Raw genomic sequence first — 8,782 nt, 5'->3', positions numbered from 1 at the left:
ACAATAATTTCCGTGGTTCAAATCCCACGTTGACCATTATAGATGAACTTATCCCGATTAAATTTCAGTTCACATCACATCACATAGTTTCAAAAATCATATCACATTTTCTGGTTTGAGCAATAAACCAGTCTCTTGTTTCAGTAAACGTATCACTATAACATCGATATGAATAATATATCAATAAATTCCAAACATAGGGATTATTCATAATCATGTCCATAAAAATATCATATCGAAAGTTTCCAGATTATAACAAAAATTTAAGGTGTTTTAGAAGGAAATAATTAATCGATTTATCATTCATGAATTTTGGAAGGGTTCAATAATTTGATAAAAGAAAAGAGTTTAAACAATCGATTCGACTGATAAATCGATGTAGATTCTAGAATGTTAAAATGAATATAGAAATTTATATTCGTTTAAAGAGAATTGAGGTAACTGTCCTGAGCGATAGGAGCAGTCGCGAATACAAGTTATTATTTTTGTTGTAAATAGGGAATTAAGCAAAGGATTAATTCAAGAAAATTTCTCGAAAGGAAATAATCACAAATAAGGTTTCAGAATTTACATCCTAATATTCACCCAAAATAATAAATATATAAGTCAAGTAGGAAAAGAGCAAAGAAAACTTGCCTTGTTTTTTACGATAGCGCACTAACAGTGGAAATTCACCTTCTCGAATTAATTAATTCCAACGTCACTAACTTCTAAAAATAATCATTCACACAATATTTTAGTACAAATATCCAAAAATAATAATTTTATGACCCTTAAATATTAAATAAAATTGACGGTAAATAAACCATCTATTTCTCAAGTACTCGTTTTAATCACTAATTATTTGCTAGTACTCAAATAAATTTTTTATTATTTCTTCGAAATTATTCATGCGTGAGGATGATTTTTTAGTCCCTTAAATATTTTAACGTCACTCTTGTCCTCCAATTATATTTATAAATTGTTCTTTTTTTAAAAGAAAGATAATATCCCAAATTAATTATTCACTAATTATAAATATTTCATGTATCGAGATTTTATTTAATATTTAAGGATAACCTAATTAATTTATTTTAATAATCTAGAGACAAATTCAAATTCACATCGCGCTAATTATATTATTCAAAAATCTTATATTTTCGGGAATACTCTTTAATCATCCGGTAAAAGTGAAATACATGTAAATTACTCTTTAAATATAGTTTTTAACATGGTGTAAAATCCATCAAAATACTCTTCAAATACCATTTTTATACACTTTAAATACACACCATAATTCCAAATACAATCCCTTTATTATTATTATTATTATTACATTATTATTAGAATATTATTATTTTAATCCACAAATATATTTTCCACCCACCACACCATCATCCTTCTTCTCTGCTGCCACCTCGCCGGAAGCTATGGCAGCCACCATCCGGGCGCCTGCCGGCCACTTTCCGGCGTGGTCTTTTCACCCGCTTTCTTCCTGAAATTTATAAAAACTACCGGATATATCATTTTTCCAATGTCATTTTTCAAAAATCATTTCCGAATCAACTTTCTGGCCAAATTAAAATTTTCCGATGATCTCTCTCTCCTCTATCTCCCTTCGTCTCTCCCTCTCTCTCTCTCTATCTCTCTCTCTCTTTCTCTCTCTCATTCGCCTCCCTTTCTCTCTCTCTGCTTCATCTCTTTCTCTCCCGTCGCTACACTTGCCACCACCATCGACGGTGGTGGCTTCGTTTCCCTCTACAACACACCCGCAAATACACGCAAATACACGCAAATATACACACAAATATACACAATATATCACACACATAAATTCTTCCTCCCACCCTAACTCTCCGTTTCCGGCGACCACCAACGCCACCACCGCGGCTGAGGCGGTGGTTCTCCGGCCATCCAACCCTCCGACAAATAAAATCATAAATCTATTATTTCAAGGAAATTACCTAAAATATAATTTATGAATTTAATTGGTTCCAAATTACTTCTCTCTTGATTGCCACTTCTAACTTTCCACCAAAATGATCTCCTTGATCTTTGATTGATCACCACCCACTCAACTACAATTTACTAATTTTTTGCTAGTAAGTGATGAAGTGTCTCTCTTTCTGAAATTTGATGGTGTGTTTGGTGAGTTAATCCTATGTATAGATTTAATAATTAACTAAAGTGGGTTAATTTAACCATGGTGAGATAATTCTGGAATTCTCTAGAGATTTCTAAAAAAAATCACAATTTTACTAGTAAGGATATATATATGGTATTTTATTACTTAACTCTTTTTAGTCTATATTTTGCTATAATACTATAGTCTACACTTCTATTTTTTTGGAAAACAATACTTAGGGAATAAATTGAATATTTGCTAACTCACGAAACCCGTAAAATAATTTAAAGAAAAGAAATACTTGGTATTTAATTTACGAAACAAGTCTAGATAAAAGAAAATGTTTCTTGTTAAATTTATCACATAATTCCGAAAGTAATATTGGGACTTAATTTACAAAATAAATTCCTTATACCTTAACAAATTTTTGGGAAATATAATGGATTGAAAATATAAATAATTATAACCATCTAAAGTCCATCCAATATTTTAATAATAATTTGTAGTACACAAAATTAATAATTCTATGAATATTATAACCGAGAGAAGTCCCATCAATAAAAAAAATATTGTACTTGATGTATTAATAATTCAAATGTAGTGCTCCTCCAAATAAATTACACGACTAGGAAAATTAAATACAAGAAATCTCTTTACCTATTAAACTACTTACTCATAGATGTTTGGAAATAATAAAGAAAATATTTTTTCTGGAATTAAAATAATTTAGTTAATTATATAAAATAATTAACTAAATTAGTTTTAAATTTAAAAACAATTTTTAAAAATTAGTAATAGTTTTTGAATTATTTTAAGATTGAAAATCCAGAAACAAGTTACTGGATTTTGATTAAGGGGAAATGGGATCAAACCCGAGTCAACAACCAGGTTGAAACTGGGTCGACTAGAACGGATCGGGTCGTCAAGAACACCGACGGTTTCTTTCCGACTCCAGTGAGAATCCGACCATCCAACTGGGGCTAAAACAAACCGATTTGATCAGATTTTTGGTTCCAAAATAATTACAATCCTTCCGAGAAACAACATATTGACAATCAACATGTTAATCAAGCACAAAAGCTGATTAACGGTACAATGCCGGCGAACTCGTTGGATTTTCCGTCGAGGCGACAAATCACAACCAAAACTGATGCTCTATAACTCAAAATGACGCCCAGACCATGCTCAAACTGCTTATGTAGTCAAAATCAATCACCAAAACATATATTATCCAGAAAACTGAAATTAAAAATGAAAAAAAACAAGAACTCGACTATGCAATTTGGCAATTCAACGCACGATTAAATAGCATAATTCGATTATAAATCATTCAAGGAAGCTATTGGAATCATCAAATCCAGTCAACAATCAACAAAATAAAAAACCCCAAATCCGGTTAAGAACCCTAAAAATTTAAATTAAAATTTTACCTACCGTTCATTCATTTTGATAATTGAATTGGGGAGAACATCTCAAGAGCTTCACAACGAGTACAAATACTTTATGCTTTGCTTCCCGGATTTTGATATCACCGATTAATCCCAAGAACAAATGAAGAACCCTAACTCTATTCTGAAAGGATTTGAATTTTCTATAAATTTTCTGATTTTAACATGATTAATTAATAATTAAATAATAGTTATATTCTATTTATAATTACAAAAATAATACCCCCAAAATTATTTAGGGACTAATTATACCATTTAATAAAATTATTTTGCCTAAAATTAATAATTTAATGGGGAATGATTTTTAATCTAATAAATACAAAAATAATGTCCAAATTTTCCAAAAATTATGAATAATCTAAAAATGCAAAAATATTGAATATTTAAAGGTCCCACAATTTTATAAAAATGAAAATACAAGTTTTGTGGGCTTTGACATCCCGGTAGGGGCCGGTAAAATATTTTTTCACAAAATAAAATATTTTCTAAATTAACTAGATGTTCCGAAAATCAATATGGTAAGTATCGTATTATGCCAAATAAGGCCAAACGTCCTACATGCAATAATGGCTATTAAAAATGATTCTAGATAACATAATATTCAATATAAACCCATTTAACATGTAATAAACTAGCCGAAAAATATCCCAAACCACATTAAATATAAACAACACATAACAAGTAACATTTTATGATCAATCATAATTTATGATCTAATAAAACACAAAATACCCCCTTCATATTTTACAAAATAGTCGTAATTTCCATGTTATTACACATGTGGGCATGAGGTTCATATCTATCTTAGCTCATTTATTATAATTTATGATATATACTATGAATTTTGTGTACCTCCTCATTATAAATGGGTTGGGTGGGGGTTAATATTAATAAATTATTACCCAGCCCAACCTATTCGGGTTAATAAAATATAAACCTAACAAAATTGAGAAAATTCCCAAAATGACACTATTTTAGTAAAAAAATACCTAAAATGCCACTATTAAAAATTAAGGCCCAAAATGTAATTTTAAGATTGGCTATTGTGTAACGCTTTGGAAATAGGAAAAAATACTACATCTGTTAGGTCACACAACACTATAGAAGGGGGTTGAATATAGTGTTTATACAATCACATCGATTTCAAACACAATATATAACAGTAATCAAGTATATTCAATATAATAAACTCTGTTACAATAGAATAATTATTCTCTCTCAGTGATGAATAATATCACTAAGAGCTGCTAGGTTATAATGTATGTTAGATATATTTGATAATGTCATGACTAATATGATTTATGTTTAGTTTTCAGATCTTACTTAAATAGGACAAATCAGTACTTAACTGAAATCAGCACTTATACTGAGGTCAGAACTTAAGTTACTAGTACTTAAGGTTCAGGAGATATTTATCAGAAGATAATATCAGGTTTTAAAGGAAACGTTCAGATAAAGAAGGCGGCTGATTGAAAGGAAAAGAAGATCAAGACAAAAGTAAGAAGAGATATGTATGAAGAAGGAATTCTATGAAGAATAGAATACTTGGAAGAAAAGATATCTGATTGATATATTTTAGGAAGCAGAATTATATTCCATATCAATTAGCAATTATCTTGTAACTGTGTAGTATATAAACACTGACATAGGGTTTACACTATAAGTGTTATCATTATCGAGAATATTATTCATTGTAACCCTAGCAACTCTCGTGATATTTGTTCATCACTGAGAGAGGACAGTTCCATACTGTAACAGAGTTTATTGCTTTGAATAAAGTTTATTTTCTGTTACTTGTGTTATTAGATTTCGATTTGATTGTGCTATATACTGTATTCACCCCCGTCTACAGTGAGTGTGACCTAACAAGTGGTATCAGAGCCTATCTGTTAACACACAAACAATTTAAGATCCAAAAACAATCATGTCTGAATCAGAAACTCCAACCAAGCCCACCAAAATTGAAGAACTACCAAAGACACAAATCCTTAGTTGATATGAGACTATTAGAGTTCCCATATTGAAACCGTCTGAATATCCCATATGGAAGGTGAGGATGACTATGTTTCTGGAAGCTACAGATCCAGAATATCTTGACAGAATCAAGGAAGGACCTCACAATCCAACAAAGCTCACTGTTGCAGTTGCAGGTGAAGCAGCAAAGTCTGTACCAAAGGAGAAAAGTGATTACACTGCTGAAGATATAGCTTCAATTGCTAAGGATGCGAAGGTACGACATTTAATGCATAGTGCCATTGATAATGTAATGTCAAATAGGGTAATTAATTGCAAGACTACAAATGAGATATGGGATGCCTTGGAAACAAGATGTCAGGGAACTGATTCGATCAAGAAGAATAGGAAGACAATACTCACTCAAGAGTATGAACACTTTGACTCAAAGCCAAATGTGTCATTGACAGATTTATAAGACAGATTTGTCAAGCTCTTGAATGATTTGTCACTAGTTGATAAGGAGTATGATCTTGAAGATTCAAACCTTAAATTCCTGTTAGCTCTTCCTGAAAACTGGGATTTAAAGGCAACAACTATAAGAGACAACTATAATCTTGATGAAATGACTCTTGATGAAATTTATGGAATGCTCAAGACTCATGAACTTGAGATGCAACAAAGAAGCAAGAGGAAATGAGGAAAGTCAAGGACAGTTACTCTTAAGGCTGAAGAAGAATCTCCCAAGGTAGCTACCTCGAGGAAAGATAAGGGTAAAGCTCTCTTCACAAAGTCTGATACTGAGTCATCAAGTTCTGATAGTGATGATGACTCAGAATCTGAAAGCTTGCCTGAGACGGATGCTGATGAAGAGATGATGAAGTTGTGTGCTCTTATGGTGAAAGGAATCACAAAGATTGCATACAGGAAGTTCAGGAAGGGAAAAAAGTTTTCCAGGAAAGGTGCAAGTTCTGATAAGAAGAATTTCAGAAAATCTGAAGGCAAAGGAGGGAAGTCTGACAGAGGAGATTATACAAATGCCAAATGCTACAACTGTGGTGAAAAAGGCCACATATCTCCTGATTGCATGAAAGTGAAGAGTGTCAAAGGCAAGGCTCTTGTCACAAAGAAGAAAAACTGGACAGACACCTCAGATTCTGAAAGTGAGGAGAACTATGCCTTGATGGCAAATGCTGATATGGCAAATGCTGAAAGCAGTACTGAAGCTGCTGAGTTAAAGGTACCTCAAACTACTTATGCCTTTCATACTGATGATATTAATGAGTTGAGAAGATAACTTAAAACCATGTTCATTAGCTATAGAGACCAAACTTTAACATGTGAAAGATAAATCTTGCTTGTAAAAAGAGGAATGATTATTTAAAAAAGAGTTAGTCATGTTCCATCAAACTCAGAAAGATAGAGATGATGCTTTCTATGTTAGGGATGAAGTACTTAAAATGAATGAATCTCTAAAAGCTGAGTTAGAAAAGGAAAGAGAGATTATCAGGACTTGGACTAACTCTGGCAGAACAACTCAGAATTTGTTAAGTAGTGAAAACTGGAAAGAGGGCTTAGGTTATGGAGATGATAAGAATGATAAAGGAACTGTAGATATTAAGCCTATAGTTGTTAAACAAAAGCCAAAGTGAAAACCTGTTAAGTTTGTAGCTGTAAAGTCTGATACTGAGAAATCAGAAGCTAAAAAGGAATTAACTTCTGACAAACTAAAACAGGAAAAGACAACTGAAGTAAACGTAGGCTTAATCACAAAGAAGCAGCTTAAGCATAAGCTGAAAGATGTTAAGAATGCAAACAAGGTAAAATCACCTACGAAAAATAGGAATGGAAAGGAAGGTGTGAATAAAAGCAATGATTATAAGCCTGTTCCTATTGCTCCTAGAAAAACGTGTCATAACTGTGGAAGTTCTAACCATCTGGCTTCTTTTTGCAGGAAGAATAAGAACATAAACTCCTTACCTTCAAAGTCAGGAGTTAAGAGTCGGTCTATTAGATATAAGCCACAAAATCCTTATTTTCATTGCGGTAGTTTATGGCATTCCATTTATACTTGTAAGGAATATCATAGTCTGTACTATGATTATTATCAAATAAAACCTTATTTAAAGAAAGTTAGCATTATTCCTTCTAGTGTAAGTTCTGATTCAAAGTCTGATAGTGTAAATTCTGTTAAGAAAAATGTTAACATAAACTCTGATGCTAAATCCGCTGCAAATGTTAACAAAATTAATAAGGCCAAACGATCCAAGCAAGTCTGGGTCCTTAAAACTAATCATTAGTGGTCTTTGTAATTGCAGGGCAACAGGAAAAACATCCTAGTTCTGGACAGTGGATGTTCAGGACATATGACTGGAAATAAAGCCCTGCTATCAGATTTTGTGGAGAAGGCGGGCCCAAGTGTTTCTTATGGAGATGGAAACATTGGAAAAACATTGGGATATGGCAATATCAATCTTGGGAATGTCATCATTAAAGAAGTAGCTCTAGTCTCAGGACTTAAACACAATCTGCTAAGTGTTAGTCAAATCTGTGACAGAGGTTATCATGTGGATTTCTTTGAAGAACACTGTGAAGTTGTAAGTAAATCTACAGGCAAAGTTGTTCTGAAAGGATACAGGCGTGGTGTGGCGCCCTCCACACCCGGGTCAGAAGTTTGGGGTCCACAACACATACACAAAATATATACCTGTATAAGAAATATTATTTGCAATGACCCTGCTTTATATAACCATGGATCGCAATAGGTTAAAGTATGTAAACAAGCCACAATCTTAACCTTTATTACAATGTACCAAATCCCAACTAATTTAACTTACAATTGATAATAGAATCATTCTTACAATCTGACTATCTCTATACCGCATGAAGCTTCTGCTAGCTCGATTCAACTCAACTGGAACCTTAGCCCGTACTTTGGACTGAGGAACTTCACTAGCATCCACATTCTTTTCAACTGTAAAATATGTAAAAGATTCGCAAGGGTGAGCTAACTAGCTCAGCAAGTCATAATAGTGATAACTGAGGTTAAGCAATGATCAAATGAGATGATTTCAAGGATTCATGTTTCTTTTTAACTAATCATTAGAATTGGATATTCATTTTAAGTTTTTAAAAAAAACCAAGGTTAGGCTGCTGATCAGTCACGCACTAACCCTGAGCGAAGCACACAGCTCTGCTCTACGTACTGGATCCAAGGCACACATTATCCTAATTCGACCACGAATCTGGTCTACATAAAGAAAACTATCCAATTCTA

The sequence above is a fragment of the Apium graveolens genome, chromosome 7 (genome assembly GCF_009905375.1).
Source record: "Apium graveolens cultivar Ventura chromosome 7, ASM990537v1, whole genome shotgun sequence".
Classification (NCBI taxonomy): Eukaryota; Viridiplantae; Streptophyta; class Magnoliopsida; order Apiales; family Apiaceae; genus Apium; species Apium graveolens.
This window is presented reverse-complemented; position numbering follows the sequence as displayed.